The following is a 21256-nucleotide window of genomic DNA, read 5'->3' on the forward strand; positions in this document are numbered from 1 at the left end:
GCTGGCTGAGGAAGATGAATGCTTCCCTGGTCTTGCTCAGGAGCCTCGTCCTGCCCTGAGTGCTCACCCTGCTGCTGCGTGCTGAGCCAGGAGCCGGGGTGCTGAGCCTTCCTGGCCCCTGGGCCTCAGGGCAAGGGGCACACCCACCATGCCCCTGTTGGCTGTGGACCTCCTGCACAGCTCCTCTGCAGGCAGCTGAGACCTTTGTCCGACTCCAGACCAGCATCTTGACTGAGGCTGGTGGGGAGCAGCCTCGGCTCTCGTCCTGCCTGCTCCCTGCCTTGCTGGGCTCCAGGGCTTTCTGGTCGCAGACGATCTCCTGCCCCAGCTGCCCACCCTCGTGCTGGGCCACTGCTCTCTCAGACTGTTGCTCACAGCCAGCAGCCATGCCAAGCCAGACCTCATGGTGCTCCTTGCCATTGCGCCTGCTCATCTGCTCAGCATCCCTCTCCAGAGGGCAGCAGTCAGGCTGTGGCTCTGTGCTGTGCTGGGTGGCCTGGGGAAGGCAGGGTGGATGCTGAGGGAGGAGCTGGCCATGGCTATCCGCGTGGTGCTGTTGAGGGGCTGGCTCCAGGGCCTGGAGCGGGGGTGCTCCGACTGAGCTCCCAGGCAAGCCCCACTGGTGATGAAGCCTCTTTGCCCGGATATGGAGCTCCAGGGCCTCCCGGGCCTCCTCTGGCAGAAACAGGGCCTCCGTCGTATGAAAGTAGATGGGGACTGCACCAGAGTGCAGTGGTGCAGGGGGTGCAGGGGACATCAGCTTGCGTGCAGATGCCTCGTAGGAGCGTTGCACCAAGGTGGGGAGGCTTCCCAGATGGGTCTCCAGGCACTTCCTTTCTGTGTGCGTCCGCAACCTCCTCCAGAAATCCTCTCCCAGCTCCAGCCTTGACACAAGGTGAGGCGAGGCACCACCGGGCAGGCTGCTACTGCCATCAGCCATGCACAAGCCCAGGGCAGTGGTTGAGCTGGCCTCATTGCTGCTGTGGCTCTTCAGCAGTGCATGAGTTGACCCTGCAAGCGCACTGGCCTGCCTGTGAAGCGTGAGGTCTGGGAGGGCTGCAGCTGGAGCAAGCGGCCCCAGAGCCTCCAACCCCCGCTGGGGCAGCCCCCCACGCCGGGCAATGAGTCTCCTCCGCACGCTGCGCCCCGCGTAGAGACTGGAGCCGAACGAGGAGGGTGATTCTGACCCGCTGGAGGCCCAGGGGCTTTCTCGCACCGAGCACAGCCACCGCTGCATCTCCCAGGTGGCCTCACTGCAGGTCCTGCAGCTGAGGTCGTAGCAGAGGAACTGGCCCAGGGAGCTGCCTTCGGTGTCAAGGAGCCGGCCTCTGCAGCCAGACACCTGCTTCTGACCACCTGCAACACAGCAGGGGGACAGGGGACAGAGCACCCTGAGCAGGGCTGAGGAGGATCTAACGCACAGCCAGACCTTGCAGCCACCTTGCAGCTGGGCGCAGGGCCTGGTCCCCCCAGTGTGGGTGCACCCTGGCCCGGGGCAACTGCTGGGGCACCGGGAATGCAGCCGACTGGAGAGAGCCCATCTCCGGGACCAGCCTGGCATCCTGCAAGGTGAGGGTGAGCGCTCGGTACTGCAGAGACCAGAGCCGTACTGCAGCAGGGAGGAGGGCAGCCCTCCCCTCCACAAGGCCAAGAGCAGGGCACCACAGAGAAAGGCCCTACAGACTGGGCCCACAGACAACCCCTCTTTGACCCTCCTCCCAGCAGGGCCCATGGGACAGGAGATGAGACACAGCAGGGACCCTGGGGACCCCAGGACAGCCGGAGGTAGCAGAGATGGACGAGGCATCCCCGTGCCCCAGGACGCCGCAGCAGCCTGTCCCATGGCAAACCCCCTGGGAACAGCACCCAGATGTGGGGGGCATGAAACCAGAGCGCGGCTCACCTGCATCCTGGGCCTCCACGCACCTACGCCAGCATCGCCTCCCGGGAGAGACCTGCAGGCACAGAAGCACTGGCACAGTGACTCCAGCCTTGGCGGAGCCTGCAGAAAGGTCCCAGGCCCTAACCCGCAGTGTGTGGGGGTCCCCCCAGCCAGGGGCCTCCCTGCAGGGCAGCAGCCGGCAGCTGCAGGGCCAGGCCGGCCGGGAAGGGCTGCCCCAGAGCCTCCCTCCTACCTGGCGAAGTTTGCTGGAGGCACGGCACCAGCTACGCAGGGCAGCCCAGGCCACCAGGAGCAGAAGCAAGCCGCCGCCCCAGAGCACAGAGACCCAGATGCGCTGGGTCAGACCCACAGCATCCAGCATGGTGAGGCCGGAGGCCGGGGGCCAAGTGTTCAGGAGCAGACACGGTCCTTCAGAGCTGCCCTCCCAGCCCTGCCCCTTTCCCAGCAGAGCAGCAGCCGCAGAGGGCTGTGATAGTGAGGTCACTGCCACAGCTGCACTGTGAGGTCTGTGAATGCATCAGAAACCCCCAGCAGAGGGGCAGTGGAGGGGGGAGGAGGAGAGCAGGCGAAGGGCACTGGGCTGCAACAGCGTCTGTGAGGAAGGGCAGAGCCAGAGCAGTGCTGGTCAGCTGGGAGAGGAAGATGGATGCGGCAAGCTGGGACAGGGGACACTGGTCCTACACCCTGTCCTGGAGAGTGGCCCACCAGCTTCTGGTTTGGGCTTTGCACTTTGCTCTGGAAGGCCAAGGGCACTTGGGGTCTGCCCCAGCCCCAGACTGTTCCTGTAAAACAAAGGCCCCCTCGGTCACCTCTGTGGTAATCTCAGCTACCTTTGCAACAGCAGTGGTCGGTCATGGCCTACCTCCTGCCCCGAGCTCCAGGAGCACACAGCCCTCGCCTGTCTCCTCAGAGCCTTCTTCCACTGTAGGGCTTCACTGCTGGCACCGCTGCCCCGAGCCTCCCCACCAGGCCCTGGGTCAGCACGAGTTCTGGCCAGATGTGGGCACCTCTGGCGAGGGCTGTCAAGGACAACCAGAAGGGCAGGGGCCCTAGTGGCAAAGGACAGAGAAAAGGCAGAGATCCTGAATGCCTTCTTTGCCTCCCTCTTTGCTGGTAAGACCTGCCTCAGGAATCCCAGGCCCTGGAGAGCAGGGAGAAAGCCTGGAGAAAGGAAGACTTTCTCTTTTGAGACCCTGGACATCAACCGTGCCTAAGGGCCAAAGCTGAGTCAGGGTGTCGCCCTGGAGGGAGCCCCTTTCCCGGTCCCCAGCCTGCTGCTCCCGACCAGAGCTGTGGCTCTTGAACAGCGCCAGGCACAGCCTGATCCAACCTCTTCCAGCTACCCTCTCCCAGCCAGCAAGCTCTCGGGGGGCCTGTCCCGATCCAATATCGGGAGGGTTTCGTTACGATCCCAAGGACGAGATTAAGACGCTAAAACCAGTCAAATATCGTACAACCTTTTACCTTTATTTTCCACGAAGTGGGGAGAAAAGGAGCACAGCCAGAGGTTGGAACAGGATTTAATAGGCATACAGGAGGGAGGGGAATGATCACATGCAGGGCTCAGCTGGAGCAGGGCACTGAGCAGTACCTCGGTTCCATGCAACCAGGCCCTTTTTGCCCTGCCTCACTCCTTCTCTTTCCACTCCCGTGTCCTTCCCCTGAACATCCCGGAGCGTGTTGGCCACATTGCTCAAAGTCTCTCCGCTCCATGCCAGAATTCTCTTCACGGCTGCATCCCCTATGCCCTTTGGGCGATGATCCCCTTGATTCACCGAGTATCACAGAGAGAGAAGGAGAGTTTCTTTCCTTGACACGTCTTGGCAGGTCTTGCCTCGGGGACAGTGGCCAAATCGCTCTCCTATGGTGGCCAGAGGAGCAGCTGGTTCAGTGTGGTCTTTTCCTCATGGGCACAGGCCCATGGCTTCCTCCACTTGTCCTTGTTCCCTTGATCTTTTGCTGAGGGCTTTCTGTTCAGTCTAGTGAGTTTTGATCCAGATGGTGTAAGCCTCGGATCTTGAGGACGGCTCGCTTCATGTCTCCGTGAAGCAGGGTGAGCTGCTGGCTGAGGAAGACGAATGCTTCCCTGGTCTTGCTCAGGAGCCTCGTCCTGCCCTGAGTGCTCACCCTGCTCCTGCGTGCTGAGCCAGGAGCCGGGGTGCTGAGCCTTCCTGGCCCCTGGGCCTCAGGGCAAGGGGCACACCCACCATGCCCCTGTTGGCTGTGGACCTCCTGCACAGCTCCTCTGCAGGCAGCTGAGACCTTTGTCCGACTCCAGACCAGCATCTTGACTGAGGCTGGTGGGGAGCAGCCTCGGCTCTCGTCCTGCCTGCTCCCTGCCTTGCTGGGCTCCAGGGCTTTCTGGTCGCAGACGATCTCCTGCCCCAGCTGCCCACCCTCGTGCTGGGCCACTGCTCTCTCAGACTGTTGCTCACAGCCAGCAGCCATGCCAAGCCAGACCTCATGGTGCTCCTTGCCATTGCGCCTGCTCATCTGCTCATCATCCCTCTCCAGAGGGCAGCAGTCAGGCTGTGGCTCTGTGCTGTGCTGGGTGGCCTGGGGAAGGCAGGGTGGATGCTGAGGGAGGAGCTGGCCATGGCTATCCGCGTGGTGCTGTTGAGGGGCTGGCTCCAGGGCCTGGAGCGGGGGTGCTCCGACTGAGCTCCCAGGCAAGCCCCACTGGTGATGAAGCCTCTTTGCCCGGATATGGAGCTCCAGGGCCTCCCGGGCCTCCTCTGGCAGAAACAGGGCCTCCGTCGTATGGAAGTAGATGGGGACTGCACCAGAGTGCAGTGGTGCAGGGGGTGCAGGGGACATCAGCTTGCGTGCAGATGCCTCGTAGGAGCGTTGCACCAAGGTGGGGAGGCTTCCCAGATGGGTCTCCAGGCACTTCCTTTTTGTGTGCGTCCGCAACCTCCTCCAGAAATCCTCTCCCAGCTCCAGCCTTGACACAAGGTGAGGCGAGGCACCACCGGGCAGGCTGCTACTGCCATCAGCCATGCACAAGCCCAGGGCAGTGGTTGAGCTGGCCTCATTGCTGCTGTGGCTCTTCAGCAGTGCATGAGTTGACCCTGCAAGCGCACTGGCCTGCCTGTGAAGCGTGAGGTCTGGGAGGGCTGCAGCTGGAGCAAGCGGCCCCAGAGCCTCCAACCCCCGCTGGGGCAGCCCCCCACGCCGGGCAATGAGTCTCCTCCGCACGCTGCGCCCCGCGTAGAGACTGGAGCCGAACGAGGAGGGTGATTCTGACCCGCTGGAGGCCCAGGGGCTTTCTCGCACCGAGCACAGCCACCGCTGCATCTCCCAGGTGGCCTCACTGCAGGTCCTGCAGCTGAGGTCGTAGCAGAGGAACTGGCCCAGGGAGCTGCCTTCGGTGTCAAGGAGCCGGCCTCTGCAGCCAGACACCTGCTTCTGACCACCTGCAACACAGCAGGGGGACAGGGGACAGAGCACCCTGAGCAGGGCTGAGGAGGATCTAACGCACAGCCAGACCTTGCAGCCACCTTGCAGCTGGGCGCAGGGCCTGGTCCCCCCAGTGTGGGTGCACCCTGGCCCGGGGCAACTGCTGGGGCACCGGGAATGCAGCCGACTGGAGAGAGCCCATCTCCGGGACCAGCCTGGCATCCTGCAAGGTGAGGGTGAGCGCTCGGTACTGCAGAGACCAGAGCCGTACTGCAGCAGGGAGGAGGGCAGCCCTCCCCTCCACAAGGCCAAGAGCAGGGCACCACAGAGAAAGGCCCTACAGACTGGGCCCACAGACAACCCCTCTTTGACCCTCCTCCCAGCAGGGCCCATGGGACAGGAGATGAGACACAGCAGGGACCCTGGGGACCCCAGGACAGCCGGAGGTAGCAGAGATGGACGAGGCATCCCCGTGCCCCAGGACGCCGCAGCAGCCTGTCCCATAGCAAACCCCCTGGGAACAGCACCCAGATGTGGGGGGCATGAAACCAGAGCGCGGCTCACCTGCATCCTGGGCCTCCACGCACCTACGCCAGCATCGCCTCCCGGGAGAGACCTGCAGGCACAGAAGCACTGGCACAGTGACTCCAGCCTTGGCGGAGCCTGCAGAAAGGTCCCAGGCCCTAACCCGCAGTGTGTGGGGGTCCCCCCAGCCAGGGGCCTCCCTGCAGGGCAGCAGCCGGCAGCTGCAGGGCCAGGCCGGCCGGGAAGGGCTGCCCCAGAGCCTCCCTCCTACCTGGCGAAGTTTGCTGGAGGCACGGCACCAGCTACGCAGGGCAGCCCAGGCCACCAGGAGCAGAAGCAAGCCGCCGCCCCAGAGCACAGAGACCCAGATGCGCTGGGTCAGACCCACAGCATCCAGCATGGTGAGGCCGGAGGCCGGGGGCCAAGTGTTCAGGAGCAGACACGGTCCTTCAGAGCTGCCCTCCCAGCCCTGCCCCTTTCCCAGCAGAGCAGCAGCCGCAGAGGGCTGTGATAGTGAGGTCACTGCCACAGCTGCACTGTGAGGTCTGTGAATGCATCAGAAACCCCCAGCAGAGGGGCAGTGGAGGGGGGAGGAGGAGAGCAGGCGAAGGGCACTGGGCTGCAACAGCGTCTGTGAGGAAGGGCAGAGCCAGAGCAGTGCTGGTCAGCTGGGAGAGGAAGATGGATGCGGCAAGCTGGGACAGGGGACACTGGTCCTACACCCTGTCCTGGAGAGTGGCCCACCAGCTTCTGGTTTGGGCTTTGCACTTTGCTCTGGAAGGCCAAGGGCACTTGGGGTCTGCCCCAGCCCCAGACTGTTCCTGTAAAACAAAGGCCCCCTCGGTCACCTCTGTGGTAATCTCAGCTACCTTTGCAACAGCAGTGGTCGGTCATGGCCTACCTCCTGCCCCGAGCTCCAGGAGCACACAGCCCTCGCCTGTCTCCTCAGAGCCTTCTTCCACTGTAGGGCTTCACTGCTGGCACCGCTGCCCCGAGCCTCCCCACCAGGCCCTGGGTCAGCACGAGTTCTGGCCAGATGTGGGCACCTCTGGCGAGGGCTGTCAAGGACAACCAGAAGGGCAGGGGCCCTAGTGGCAAAGGACAGAGAAAAGGCAGAGATCCTGAATGCCTTCTTTGCCTCCCTCTTTGCTGGTAAGACCTGCCTCAGGAATCCCAGGCCCTGGAGAGCAGGGAGAAAGCCTGGAGAAAGGAAGACTTTCTCTTTTGAGACCCTGGACATCAACCGTGCCTAAGGGCCAAAGCTGAGTCAGGGTGTCGCCCTGGAGGGAGCCCCTTTCCCGGTCCCCAGCCTGCTGCTCCCGACCAGAGCTGTGGCTCTTGAACAGCGCCAGGCACAGCCTGATCCAACCTCTTCCAGCTACCCTCTCCCAGCCAGCAAGCTCTCGGGGGGCCTGTCCCGATCCAATATCGGGAGGGTTTCGTTACGATCCCAAGGACGAGATTAAGACGCTAAAACCGATCAAATATCGTACAACCTTTTACCTTTATTTTCCACGAAGTGGGGAGAAAAGGCGTGTCTGGGGGGGGGGGGGGGGCAAGGCGAAGGGGAGGCAAAGGGAAAAAGGGAACAAGGGTAAGGGGAAAAGATAGAGAAAAGTTGGAAAAGGAGAGAGGAAGCTAGCTACCACCACTCCAAGGCCGATGATGTTCCGCTGACTCCGCTCGAATCACAGCTCAAGCTGGGGGGCCTCCGACGAGGGACGAGGAGCGAGGGCCGAGAGAGGGAGCGAGCGGGGTGGGGCGGGGGGCAAACAAAGAAATCCCTCGGCAATTATAGCTGTTTCAAATTAAGTTTTCCCACCCCTCACGTGGTAGTTCAGACCAATAGTAATATTTGGGTCTGGGGTCTCCTGCTCCTTATTGGGTCTCATCACTGTCCCTAGGGAGGCCGTTTACTGTTGCCGTTTCTGCTGACAGGTGTGTCTCCATTCTTAGGTCCAGCCATTAGCTCTCAAGGTCCTGACAAAGAAGGTGATAACTCCAGCAATTAGCACTGTTTCAGCAGTGCACAGGAATGCAAATTGCTGGTAACGCCCTTATCATTCCCGCCTGCAGCAGCTCTGGGCCCTTTCTCACTGTACTAGGGAGTGCGGCCTAAGGCTTCAGCAGATTTAGCCACTCATGCCAAGCAGGTTTTATAGAAGTTGTGCTAAAAACGGACAATAATTTACAGTCCAGATCCCAAAGTCTCTGCCCGATTGTGGTCTCCTTCAGTGCAGGCTCGGTGTGTCCTGGGTGGTCGCAGGGAGACCATCTCAGGGGTCGCAGCAGCCCAGTCCTGTTTCCGCCAGGGACAGATGGCTTGTTCGGGGTTGTGGCCTGCCTGCAGGCACAGGAAAGGAAAACCTCCTTCCAAGACACTGCCGAAACTCCGCCAAAGCCAAGTGAGAAATTGGGAGCAACCCATGTGAACAGCTCCTCCCAAGACAATATCAATATTGATATCGAACCCCATCGATGGGTGTGGAATTGGACCAGGCATCGATGGCGCTCGATCTGGAGAGGGAGGTTGGTAGGTAGCAAGGAATTATACAAGGTAAAAAACATTGAAGCGGCAACTGCACCTAACAAATACAATATTAACTGTTTCACCCGTGGTGCCTCTGGTAACCAGGACCACAAATTGCCACTCCAGCCGTTCCAGGTTTGGACGGGGACGTGGGCTATTTTTCTAATATCTCTGGTTAACTGGAGAACTACCTTGCCTACATCATCTATTTCTAAACAACAGTTGGAAATATTTAATTTCCCACACACCCCTCCCTCTTCAGCTAACAGATAGTCTAAAACCATGCGGTGCTGAAGGATTGCCGTGCGCATCTGTTGGGACTGGAGAGTTAAAAGATCTATTGCATCAGCGGTTTTGTTGGTAATAATTTCTAGAGCCACTTTTAGGTTGTAAATTGGTTCTCTCACCCCCGATATTAGTTCATTAGGATTCCAGGTTGCAGGCCCGTAACGTTGAATTATTTGTTCAGGAGGCCACTCATTATTTCCCCATTTTTGCATCCCACCCAAATCTACCTTAATGGATCGCGTCTTACGGGCAACCCTTCTGTCCCCGAGGTTATCATATACCTTTATGCCTAACCGAGGTCCGCCTGTTTCTGGTAAAAGGAAAAACAACGGTCTGATAATCCCTATGTAACAAATTCCCGACCACCCCGCGGGTAAAAATTTATATGCTGTGTGTCCACAGATCCAATAATGCCCCTTCTTAGCTCCGATGCCCTGAGCAAATGGCCCGTTTATCCCTGGTGGGAATTGAAAGTAAGTTGTGTCTCTGTCACCCAGAGGGCTGAAAAATGTGGTTGCCCCATCACCTATTCAGCCGGTACAATACCAAGCCCCAGAAGTGTCTTTCCATTCGCAGGTTCGCTTGTAAGGGGGATAATTGGGTCGTTGGTGAGTTACAGTTTCATTTTTGTTTGACCAGTATCCCTCAAGTCCCCAATTGTGCCCCGTTTCATCGAGCCACATCCATAGCTGGAGATTCCTGTCTTTATCGAGTAGTTTACAAGTGAGTGTCCATTGACTTTCCCCCACTTCAATCCCTCCCTCCTGGGTACAATTTAAACAATATTGTCCCATGGCTGGGAACTGAATTTGCCAGGTCCCACCGTCGTTCCACGTGTCACGCGCAGTTTCACTGTAATTGCTTACGATCTGGTCTGGGGTGGGGGATGTGGACATCCATGGCCAGCTTGATAACCCTATCGGTCCTCTGCACACCCAGCAGTGGCTTAAATGGAAAGTTTGGCTTACTGCTTTTGCCAGCAACATGAACTCGTTGTTCTCGAAGGGATTAAATGGGTGGGGGGAAGGTAGGGGGAGTGGTCGTTCGTCACCCTCGTGGATGCATCCTTGAGTCAGGATGGTCCAGGGCAGTAGGTGCATCTTGGTCAGACCGCCGCCCTTGAAAACAGGAATAAGAACAAACTCGCTCCTCGGGTCAGAAGGAGGGAATAATCCATTTTGTGTGAATCTTGTGGGTTTTCCCACTAGCATCTTTTGCTCTCCAAGTACATTTATTATTCTATTAACCTCCCAGCTGTTTTGCTCCCGAAAAGGAAGCCATTCCGGGCAGCCTTTGAACACCATGTATGAGTCCATGTAGATGTGTACAGGGGAAGTAGCCTGGCCTTTGCATTGGAATACGCTCCACACTGCAGCCAGCTCTCCCACCTGTATGGGGACAGTTTTGAGCTCTTGTGCTAGCGCATGATGGGCTAGCACAGGGGAATGCTTGTACCCCTGAGGTAGTCGAGTGAATGTGTATTGCTGTCCCTCCCACGTGAAGGCAAAACGCTCTTGGTCCTCAGGCTGTAAAGGGACCATAAAAAACATGTCTTTGACATCAGTTGTTGCCATCACAGGGTGGGACTGCTCCTGGATAGTCGCTATTAATTCAGCAATGTTTGGCACAGCTGCCATCAATGGGCCTGTATTGTTATTTCATTGCCAATAGTCTACAGTTAGTCTCCACTTATCATTTGGTTTTCGAACTGGCCATACAGGGGAATTGAAGGGGGACTGTGCTGGGATCACAACTCCCTGTTTTTTCAGGTCCTCCAATACTGGGCTAATTCCCTCTCTCGCTCCCAAAGGTAACGGATAGGGGTTTACATTAGTCAGCCGGGAAGGGGGGAGGGGAGGTGTCGCTTGCAGCGAGCGCACTGCCACCCCGAAATCTCCGGTCAGTCTTCTGACCTGAGGAACGCCGAAAGACCACGAATTCCCCTGGGAATCCCGCCACTGTTTCCCCTTCAGGACGTCTATGCCTAAGAGGTTCATTTGAAAAGGCCCCACAGCCACCATGGTGTCCACAGGACTCTCTTCCCCTGGTAACCACAGTGTTACCGGGGTCATGGGCACAGTCTGGGTCTTCCCCAGAGCACGTAAAACTGTTAGGTGTTTGCAGGGGACCGAGATGCCACACCGTTCCGCCTCACTCCGTGTTAGCGCTGTAATTTGGGCCCCTGTGTCAATTAAAAAAGTTACAGGCCTTCTCTTCGGCCCCACCGCTAGGGTGATTGACAAGTCTCCTTTGTTACTGCAGGTGAGCTGTCTTCTAAACATCCGCCCTCCGCCTCCCCCCTCACCCTGAGGGGGCCGAGGAGCCAGTTTTCCCGCCACCCTTTTGTCCTCCTCCAACTCCTCCCCCACGTTTAACGCCGGTCCGGGGGGTGGTTTCGGTCTGGGCGGGGGTCTCTGTCCAGACCACCTCCGTACCAGGAGCTCTAGTTTTTTGGTCGGGAGCCCGTCCATCAAGTCTCGGGGCACGCCTTTTTGCAGCCCCAGTTGCCACAGTCCCTGCCGGGTCAGGGATCTTTCTCTTCTGGCTAAGTCTGGGCTCCTCCCAGAGAATGCCAGCGGCTTGTTTGCTGGCTCTGCCGCCGGCACGGCCCTAGTTTCCACCCTTTGGTAAATCCAGCTGACTGGCCCGTATTCTCTCTCATAATTAATCAATTCCTGGGCTATCTCCCCCCAGGTCCACACCTTTTTCCCTAGCCGACCATGCTCGGGGGTTACCATCCCCTCCAGGGCAGCCGCGATTCTCTCCTCGCGGGGCACATTTTGGATTCTCCCCTGCAATTGAATCCCAATAGGTTTCAGGGAATCAGGAAGTCCCCGTATTAGGGGCGTCATCCGCTCGGGATCTACTGGCAATAACATCGGAGAGCTCAAGTTCGGCTTGAGTTCCCGATCGTACATCATTTGCAGACAAGCTGCCTTTTGTACACTTTCCAGCAATTGATCGACGGAACCTGTTATAGCTAGGGGATCCCCCCTTTCCAAAGGGTTCAGCCCCCCCCGCCCAATACGCGGCCCTCTGAGTCAGGGACCACGGGGCTCGGCGATCGCCGGTTGTGAGGAACACGCCCGGGCCCCAATATCCCTCTGCCTCCTTTCCAGATAGCAGGATCCCGTCCCCCCCCGACAGAGATGCCCTCCACACGTATTCGGTTTCAGATTCCCTAGCCGTTCTGGCAAAATCTTTTCGCAGCTTGGCCAATTCGGTAGCTGTGAAAGGGATTTCTTTGGTAACAACCTGAGGGCGGTTGTCGCTGTCATCCTCGTATATATATTCCGTTTTGACTAGTGGGCACATATGGGGTGGGCCGTCTACGGCCTCCTTTAATCTTTTTAGGTCCCTTTGGGGGTAAATTTGGCGTACCCCTTTTCCCTCGAGCAGCACCTCAGTTTCGGTGAGGGTGTCTGCCTCCCTCAGGAGCTGGTTTCTTAGCTCCGCTTTCAGTATCAGATTTTGGTGCTTCTCTTCCTCCAGTGCCCGCTTGGTTTCCCGTAATTGTTCTTGCAGCGGCGCTAGGGCCGCTTGTAGCGTGGCAACCACAGCCTCCGCCTGACAAGGTGCCCGCTGCCTGTCCTCCACCGCAGCTGCTAGGCACGCTCCTAGCACAGCGCAAACAATAGCTTTCCCTTTTCCTCTCTTAACTTTAGCTTCTTTTTGCAAGACCGCTATTCGGTCCACTACACTTTGCAATTGGAACCAATGGTCCCGTGCCCAGTCTCGTCCCGGGGGCGAGGGACGAGAACGGTGTATTTCCAAAAGGTCATACAGTTTCTCGATTTCCTCACAAAAATCGCCTGCCTTCTGGGCAGCCATATCCTACAAAGGGGATTTCGTCCCGGGAGGGCCAAACCTTAAAGGAGTCCAAGTTTCCCCTATACACTCCCGGGAGGCCTAACCGTAAGCTACTACAAAAAATGTCCTACAAAGGGGATTTCGTCCTGAGGGGGTCACACCTTAAAATCCAAGTTTCGCAATTAGATGTCCCGATCCAATATCGGGAGGGTTTCGTTACGATCCCAAGGACGAGATTAAGACGCTAAAACCGGTCAAATATCGTACAACCTTTTACCTTTATTTTCCACGAAGTGGGGAGAAAAGGAGCACAGCCAGAGGTTGGAACAGGATTTAATAGGCATACAGGAGGGAGGGGAATGATCACATGCAGGGCTCAGCTGGAGCAGGGCACTGAGCAGTACCTCGGTTCCATGCAACCAGGCCCTTTTTGCCCTGCCTCACTCCTTCTCTTTCCACTCCCGTGTCCTTCCCCTGAACATCCCGGAGCGTGTTGGCCACATTGCTCAAAGTCTCTCCGCTCCATGCCAGAATTCTCTTCACGGCTGCATCCCCTATGTCCTTTGGGCGATGATCCCCTTGATTCACCGAGTATCACAGAGAGAGAAGGAGAGTTTCTTTCCTTGACACGTCTTGGCAGGTCTTGCCTCGGGGACAGTGGCCAAATCGCTCTCCTATGGTGGCCAGAGGAGCAGCTGGTTCAGTGTGGTCTTTTCCTCATGGGCACAGGCCCATGGCTTCCTCCACTTGTCCTTGTTCCCTTGATCTTTTGCTGAGGGCTTTCTGTTCAGTCTAGTGAGTTTTGATCCAGATGGTGTAAGCCTGGGATCTTGAGGACGGCTCGCTTCATGTCTCCGTGAAGCAGGGTGAGCTGCTGGCTGAGGAAGACGAATGCTTCCCTGGTCTTGCTCAGGAGCCTCGTCCTGCCCTGAGTGCTCACCCTGCTCCTGCGTGCTGAGCCAGGAGCAGGGGTGCTGAGCCTTCCTGGCCCCTGGGCCTCAGGGCAAGGGGCACACCCACCATGCCCCTGTTGGCTGTGGACCTCCTGCACAGCTCCTCTGCAGGCAGCTGAGACCTTTGTCCGACTCCAGACCAGCATCTTGACTGAGGCTGGTGGGGAGCAGCCTCGGCTCTCGTCCTGCCTGCTCCCTGCCTTGCTGGGCTCCAGGGCTTTCTGGTCGCAGACCATCTCCTGCCCCAGCTGCCCACCCTCGTGCTGGGCCACTGCTCTCTCAGACTGTTGCTCACAGCCAGCAGCCATGCCAAGCCAGACCTCATGGTGCTCCTTGCCATTGCGCCTGCTCATCTGCTCAGCATCCCTCTCCAGAGGGCAGCAGTCAGGCTGTGGCTCTGTGCTGTGCTGGGTGGCCTGGGGAAGGCAGGGTGGATGCTGAGGGAGGAGCTGGCCATGGCTATCCGCGTGGTGCTGTTGAGGGGCTGGCTCCAGGGCCTGGAGCGGGGGTGCTCCGACTGAGCTCCCAGGCAAGCCCCACTGGTGATGAAGCCTCTTTGCCCGGATATGGAGCTCCAGGGCCTCCCGGGCCTCCTCTGGCAGAAACAGGGCCTCCGTCGTATGGAAGTAGATGGGGACTGCACCAGAGTGCAGTGGTGCAGGGGGTGCAGGGGACATCAGCTTGCGTGCAGATGCCTCGTAGGAGCGTTGCACCAAGGTGGGGAGGCTTCCCAGATGGGTCTCCAGGCACTTCCTTTTTGTGTGCGTCCGCAACCTCCTCCAGAAATCCTCTCCCAGCTCCAGCCTTGACACAAGGTGAGGCGAGGCACCACCGGGCACGCTGCTACTGCCATCAGCCATGCACAAGCCCAGGGCAGTGGTTGAGCTGGCCTCATTGCTGCTGTGGCTCTTCAGCAGTGCATGAGTTGACCCTGCAAGCGCACTGGCCTGCCTGTGAAGCGTGAGGTCTGGGAGGGCTGCAGCTGGAGCAAGCGGCCCCAGAGCCTCCAACCCCCGCTGGGGCAGCCCCCCACGCCGGGCAATGAGTCTCCTCCGCACGCTGCGCCCCGCGTAGAGACTGGAGCCGAACGAGGAGGGTGATTCTGACCCGCTGGAGGCCCAGGGGCTTTCTCGCACCGAGCACAGCCACCGCTGCATCTCCCAGGTGGCCTCACTGCAGGTCCTGCAGCTGAGGTCGTAGCAGAGGAACTGGCCCAGGGAGCTGCCTTCGGTGTCAAGGAGCCGGCCTCTGCAGCCAGACACCTGCTTCTGACCACCTGCAACACAGCAGGGGGACAGGGGACAGAGCACCCTGAGCAGGGCTGAGGAGGATCTAACGCACAGCCAGACCTTGCAGCCACCTTGCAGCTGGGCGCAGGGCCTGGTCCCCCCAGTGTGGGTGCACCCTGGCCCGGGGCAACTGCTGGGGCACCGGGAATGCAGCCGACTGGAGAGAGCCCATCTCCGGGACCAGCCTGGCATCCTGCAAGGTGAGGGTGAGCGCTCGGTACTGCAGAGACCAGAGCCGTACTGCAGCAGGGAGGAGGGCAGCCCTCCCCTCCACAAGGCCAAGAGCAGGGCACCACAGAGAAAGGCCCTACAGACTGGGCCCACAGACAACCCCTCTTTGACCCTCCTCCCAGCAGGGCCCATGGGACAGGAGATGAGACACAGCAGGGACCCTGGGGACCCCAGGACAGCCGGAGGTAGCAGAGATGGACGAGGCATCCCCGTGCCCCAGGACGCCGCAGCAGCCTGTCCCATAGCAAACCCCCTGGGAACAGCACCCAGATGTGGGGGGCATGAAACCAGAGCGCGGCTCACCTGCATCCTGGGCCTCCACGCACCTACGCCAGCATCGCCTCCCGGGAGAGACCTGCAGGCACAGAAGCACTGGCACAGTGACTCCAGCCTTGGCGGAGCCTGCAGAAAGGTCCCAGGCCCTAACCCGCAGTGTGTGGGGGTCCCCCCAGCCAGGGGCCTCCCTGCAGGGCAGCAGCCGGCAGCTGCAGGGCCAGGCCGGCCGGGAAGGGCTGCCCCAGAGCCTCCCTCCTACCTGGCGAAGTTTGCTGGAGGCACGGCACCAGCTACGCAGGGCAGCCCAGGCCACCAGGAGCAGAAGCAAGCCGCCGCCCCAGAGCACAGAGACCCAGATGCGCTGGGTCAGACCCACAGCATCCAGCATGGTGAGGCCGGAGGCCGGGGGCCAAGTGTTCAGGAGCAGACACGGTCCTTCAGAGCTGCCCTCCCAGCCCTGCCCCTTTCCCAGCAGAGCAGCAGCCGCAGAGGGCTGTGATAGTGAGGTCACTGCCACAGCTGCACTGTGAGGTCTGTGAATGCATCAGAAACCCCCAGCAGAGGGGCAGTGGAGGGGGGAGGAGGAGAGCAGGCGAAGGGCACTGGGCTGCAACAGTGTCTGTGAGGAAGGGCAGAGCCAGAGCAGTGCTGGTCAGCTGGGAGAGGAAGATGGATGCGGCAAGCTGGGACAGGGGACACTGGTCCTACACCCTGTCCTGGAGAGTGGCCCACCAGCTTCTGGTTTGGGCTTTGCACTTTGCTCTGGAAGGCCAAGGGCACTTGGGGTCTGCCCCAGCCCCAGACTGTTCCTGTAAAACAAAGGCCCCCTCGGTCACCTCTGTGGTAATCTCAGCTACCTTTGCAACAGCAGTGGTCGGTCATGGCCTACCTCCTGCCCCGAGCTCCAGGAGCACACAGCCCTCGCCTGTCTCCTCAGAGCCTTCTTCCACTGTAGGGCTTCACTGCTGGCACCGCTGCCCCGAGCCTCCCCACCAGGCCCTGGGTCAGCACGAGTTCTGGCCAGATGTGGGCACCTCTGGTGAGGGCTGTCAAGGACAACCAGAAGGGCAGGGGCCCTAGTGGCAAAGGATAGAGAAAAGGCAGAGATCCTGAATGCCTTCTTTGCCTCCCTCTTTGCTGGTAAGACCTGCCTCAGGAATCCCAGGCCCTGGAGAGCAGGGAGAAAGCCTGGAGAAAGGAAGACTTTCTCTTTTGAGACCCTGGACATCAACCGTGCCTAAGGGCCAAAGCTGAGTCAGGGTGTCGCCCTGGAGGGAGCCCCTTTCCCGGTCCCCAGCCTGCTGCTCCCGACCAGAGCTGTGGCTCTTGAACAGCGCCAGGCACAGCCTGATCCAACCTCTTCCAGCTACCCTCTCCCAGCCAGCAAGCTCTCGGGGGGCCTGTCCCGATCCAATATCGGGAGGGTTTCGTTACGATCCCAAGGACGAGATTAAGACGCTAAAACCGATCAAATATCGTACAACCTTTTACCTTTATTTTCCACGAAGTGGGGAGAAAAGGCGTGTCTGGGGGGGGGGGCAAGGCGAAGGGGAGGCAAAGGGAAAAAGGGAACAAGGGTAAGGGGAAAAGATAGAGAAAAGTTGGAAAAGGAGAGAGGAAGCTAGCTACCACCACTCCAAGGCCGATGATGTTCCGCTGACTCCGCTCGAATCACAGCTCAAGCTGGGGGGCCTCCGACGAGGGACGAGGAGCGAGGGCCGAGAGAGGGAGCGAGCGGGGTGGGGCGGGGGGCAAACAAAGAAATCCCTCGGCAATTATAGCTGTTTCAAATTAAGTTTTCCCACCCCTCACGTGGTAGTTCAGACCAATAGTAATATTTGGGTCTGGGGTTTCCTGCTCCTTATTGGGTCTCATCACTGTCCCTAGGGAGGCCGTTTACTGTTGCCGTTTCTGCTGACAGGTGTGTCTCCATTCTTAGGTCCAGCCATTAGCTCTCAAGGTCCTGACAAAGAAGGTGATAACTTCAGCAATTAGCACTGTTTCAGCAGTGCACAGGAATGCAAATTGCTGGTAACGCCCTTATCATTCCCGCCTGCAGCAGCTCTGGGCCCTTTCTCACTGTACTAGGGAGTGCGGCCTAAGGCTTCAGCAGATTTAGCCACTCATGCCAAGCAGGTTTTATAGAAGTTGTGCTAAAAACGGACAATAATTTACAGTCCAGATCCCAAAGTCTCTGCCCGATTGTGGTCTCCTTCAGTGCAGGCTCGGTGTGTCCCGGGTGGTCGCAGGGAGACCATCTCAGGGGTCGCAGCAGCCCAGTCCTGTTTCCGCCAGGGACAGATGGCTTGTTCGGGGTTGTGGCCTGCCTGCAGGCACAGGAAAGGAAAACCTCCTTCCAAGACACTGCCGAAACTCCGCCAAAGCCAAGTGAGAAATTGGGAGCAACCCATGTGAACAGCTCCTCCCAAGACAATATCAATATTGATATCGAACCCCATCGATGGGTGTGGAATTGGACCAGGCATCGATGGCGCTCGATCTGGAGAGGGAGGTTGGTAGGTAGCAAGGAATTATACAAGGTAAAAAACATTGAAGCGGCAACTGCACCTAACAAATACAATATTAACTGTTTCACCCGTGGTGCCTCTGGTAACCAGGACCACAAATTGCCACTCCAGCCGTTCCAGGTTTGGACGGGGACGTGGGCTATTTTTCTAATATCTCTGGTTAACTGGAGAACTACCTTGCCTACATCATCTATTTCTAAACAACAGTTGGAAATATTTAATTTCCCACACACCCCTCCCTCTTCAGCTAACAGATAGTCTAAAACCATGCGGTGCTGAAGGATTGCCGTGCGCATCTGTTGGGACTGGAGAGTTAAAAGATCTATTGCATCAGCGGTTTTGTTGGTAATAATTTCTAGAGCCACTTTTAGGTTGTAAATTGGTTCTCTCACCCCCGATATTAGTTCATTAGGATTCCAGGTTGCAGGCCCGTAACGTTGAATTATTTGTTCAGGAGGCCACTCATTATTTCCCCATTTTTGCATCCCACCCAAATCTACCTTAATGGATCGCGTCTTACGGGCAACCCTTCTGTCCCCGAGGTTATCATATACCTTTATGCCTAACCGAGGTCCGCCTGTTTCTGGTAAAAGGAAAAACAACGGTCTGATAATCCCTATGTAACAAATTCCCGACCACCCCGCGGGTAAAAATTTATATGCTGTGTGTCCACAGATCCAATAATGCCCCTTCTTAGCTCCGATGCCCTGAGCAAATGGCCCGTTTATCCCTGGTGGGAATTGAAAGTAAGTTGTGTCTCTGTCACCCAGAGGGCTGAAAAATGTGGTTGCCCCATCACCTATTCAGCCGGTACAATACCAAGCCCCAGAAGTGTCTTTCCATTCGCAGGTTCGCTTGTAAGGGGGATAATTGGGTCGTTGGTGAGTTACAGTTTCATTTTTGTTTGACCAGTATCCCTCAAGTCCCCAATTGTGCCCCGTTTCATCGAGCCACATCCATAGCTGGAGATTCCTGTCTTTATCGAGTAGTTTACAAGTGAGTGTCCATTGACTTTCCCCCACTTCAATCCCTCCCTCCTGGGTACAATTTAAACAATATTGTCCCATGGCTGGGAACTGAATTTGCCAGGTCCCACCGTCGTTCCACGTGTCACGCGCAGTTTCACTGTAATTGCTTACGATCTGGTCTGGGGTGGGGGATGTGGACATCCATGGCCAGCTTGATAACCCTATCGGTCCTCTGCACACCCAGCAGTGGCTTAAATGGAAAGTTTGGCTTACTGCTTTTGCCAGCAACATGAACTCGTTGTTCTCGAAGGGATTAAATGGGTGGGGGGAAGGTAGGGGGAGTGGTCGTTCGTCACCCTCGTGGATGCATCCTTGAGTCAGGATGGTCCAGGGCAGTAGGTGCATCTTGGTCAGACCGCCGCCCTTGAAAACAGGAATAAGAACAAACTCGCTCCTCGGGTCAGAAGGAGGGAATAATCCATTTTGTGTGAATCTTGTGGGTTTTCCCACTAGCATCTTTTGCTCTCCAAGTACATTTATTATTCTATTAACCTCCCAGCTGTTTTGCTCCCGAAAAGGAAGCCATTCCGGGCAGCCTTTGAACACCATGTATGAGTCCATGTAGATGTGTACAGGGGAAGTAGCCTGGCCTTTGCATTGGAATACGCTCCACACTGCAGCCAGCTCTCCCACCTGTATGGGGACAGTTTTGAGCTCTTGTGCTAGCGCATGATGGGCTAGCACAGGGGAATGCTTGTACCCCTGAGGTAGTCGAGTGAATGTGTATTGCTGTCCCTCCCACGTGAAGGCAAAACGCTCTTGGTCCTCAGGCTGTAAAGGGACCATAAAAAACATGTCTTTGACATCAGTTGTTGCCATCACAGGGTGGGACTGCTCCTGGATAGTCGCTATTAATTCAGCAATGTTTGGCACAGCTGCCATCAATGGGCCTGTATTGTTATTTCATTGCCAATAGTCTACAGTTAGTCTCCACTTATCATTTGGTTTTCGAACTGGCCATACAGGGGAATTGAAGGGGGACTGTGCTGGGATCACAACTCCCTGTTTTTTCAGGTCCTCCAATACTGGGCTAATTCCCTCTCTCGCTCCCAAAGGTAACGGATAGGGTTTTACATTAGTCAGCCGGGAAGGGGGGAGGGGAGGTGTCGCTTGCAGCGAGCGCACTGCCACCCCGAAATCTCCGGTCAGTCTTCTGACCTGAGGAACGCCGAAAGACCACGAATTCCCCTGGGAATCCCGCCACTGTTTCCCCTTCAGGACGTCTATGCCTAAGAGGTTCATTTGAAAAGGCCCCACAGCCACCATGGTGTCCACAGGACTCTCTTCCCCTGGTAACCACAGTGTTACCGGGGTCATGGGCACAGTCTGGGTCTTCCCCAGAGCACGTAAAACTGTTAGGTGTTTGCAGGGGACCGAGATGCCACACCGTTCCGCCTCACTCCGTGTTAGCGCTGTAATTTGGGCCCCTGTGTCAATTAAAAAAGTTACAGGCCTTCTCTTCGGCCCCACCGCTAGGGTGATTGACAAGTCTCCTTTGTTACTGCAGGTGAGCTGTCTTCTAAACATCCGCCCTCCGCCTCCCCCCTCACCCTGAGGGGGCCGAGGAGCCAGTTTTCCCGCCACCCTTTTGTCCTCCTCCAACTCCTCCCCCACGTTTAACGCCGGTCCAGGGGGTGGTTTCGGTCTGGGCGGGGGTCTCTGTCCAGACCACCTCCGTACCAGGAGCTCTAGTTTTTTGGTCGGGAGCCCGTCCATCAAGTCTCGGGGCACGCCTTTTTGCAGCCCCAGTTGCCACAGTCCCTGCTGGGTCAGGGATCTTTCTCTTCTGGCTAAGTCTGGGCTCCTCCCAGAAAATGCCAGCGGCTTGTTTGCTGGCTCTGCCGCCGGCACGGCCCTAGTTTCCACCCTTTGGTAAATCCAGCTGACTGGCCCGTATTCTCTCTCATAATTAATCAATTCCTGGGCTATCTCCCCCCAGGTCCACACCTTTTTCCCTAGCCGACCATGCTCGGAGGTGACCATCCCCTCCAGGGCAGCCGCGATTCTCTCCTCGCGGGGCACATTTTGGATTCTCCCCTGCAATTGAATCCCAATAGGTTTCAGGGAATCAGGAAGTCCCCGTATTAGGGGCGTCATCCGCTCGGGATCTACTGGCAATAACATCGGAGAGCTCAAGTTCGGCTTGAGTTCCCGATCGTACATCATTTGCAGACAAGCTGCCTTTTGTACACTTTCCAGCAATTGATCGACGGAACCTGTTATAGCTAGGGGATCCCCCCTTTCCAAAGGGTTCAGCCCCCCCCGCCCAATACGCGGCCCTCTGAGTCAGGGACCACGGGGCTCGGCGATCGCCGGTTGTGAGGAACACGCCCGGGCCCCAATATCCCTCTGCCTCCTTTTCAGATAGCAGGATCCCGTCCCCCCCCGACAGAGATACCCTCCACACGTATTCGGTTTCGGATTCCCTAGCCGTTCTGGCAAAATCTTTTCGCAGCTTGGCCAATTCGGTAGCTGTGAAAGGGATTTCTTTGGTAA

Source organism: Dromaius novaehollandiae, chromosome 3 (genome assembly GCF_036370855.1).
Source record: "Dromaius novaehollandiae isolate bDroNov1 chromosome 3, bDroNov1.hap1, whole genome shotgun sequence".
NCBI lineage: Eukaryota > Metazoa > Chordata > Aves > Casuariiformes > Dromaiidae > Dromaius > Dromaius novaehollandiae.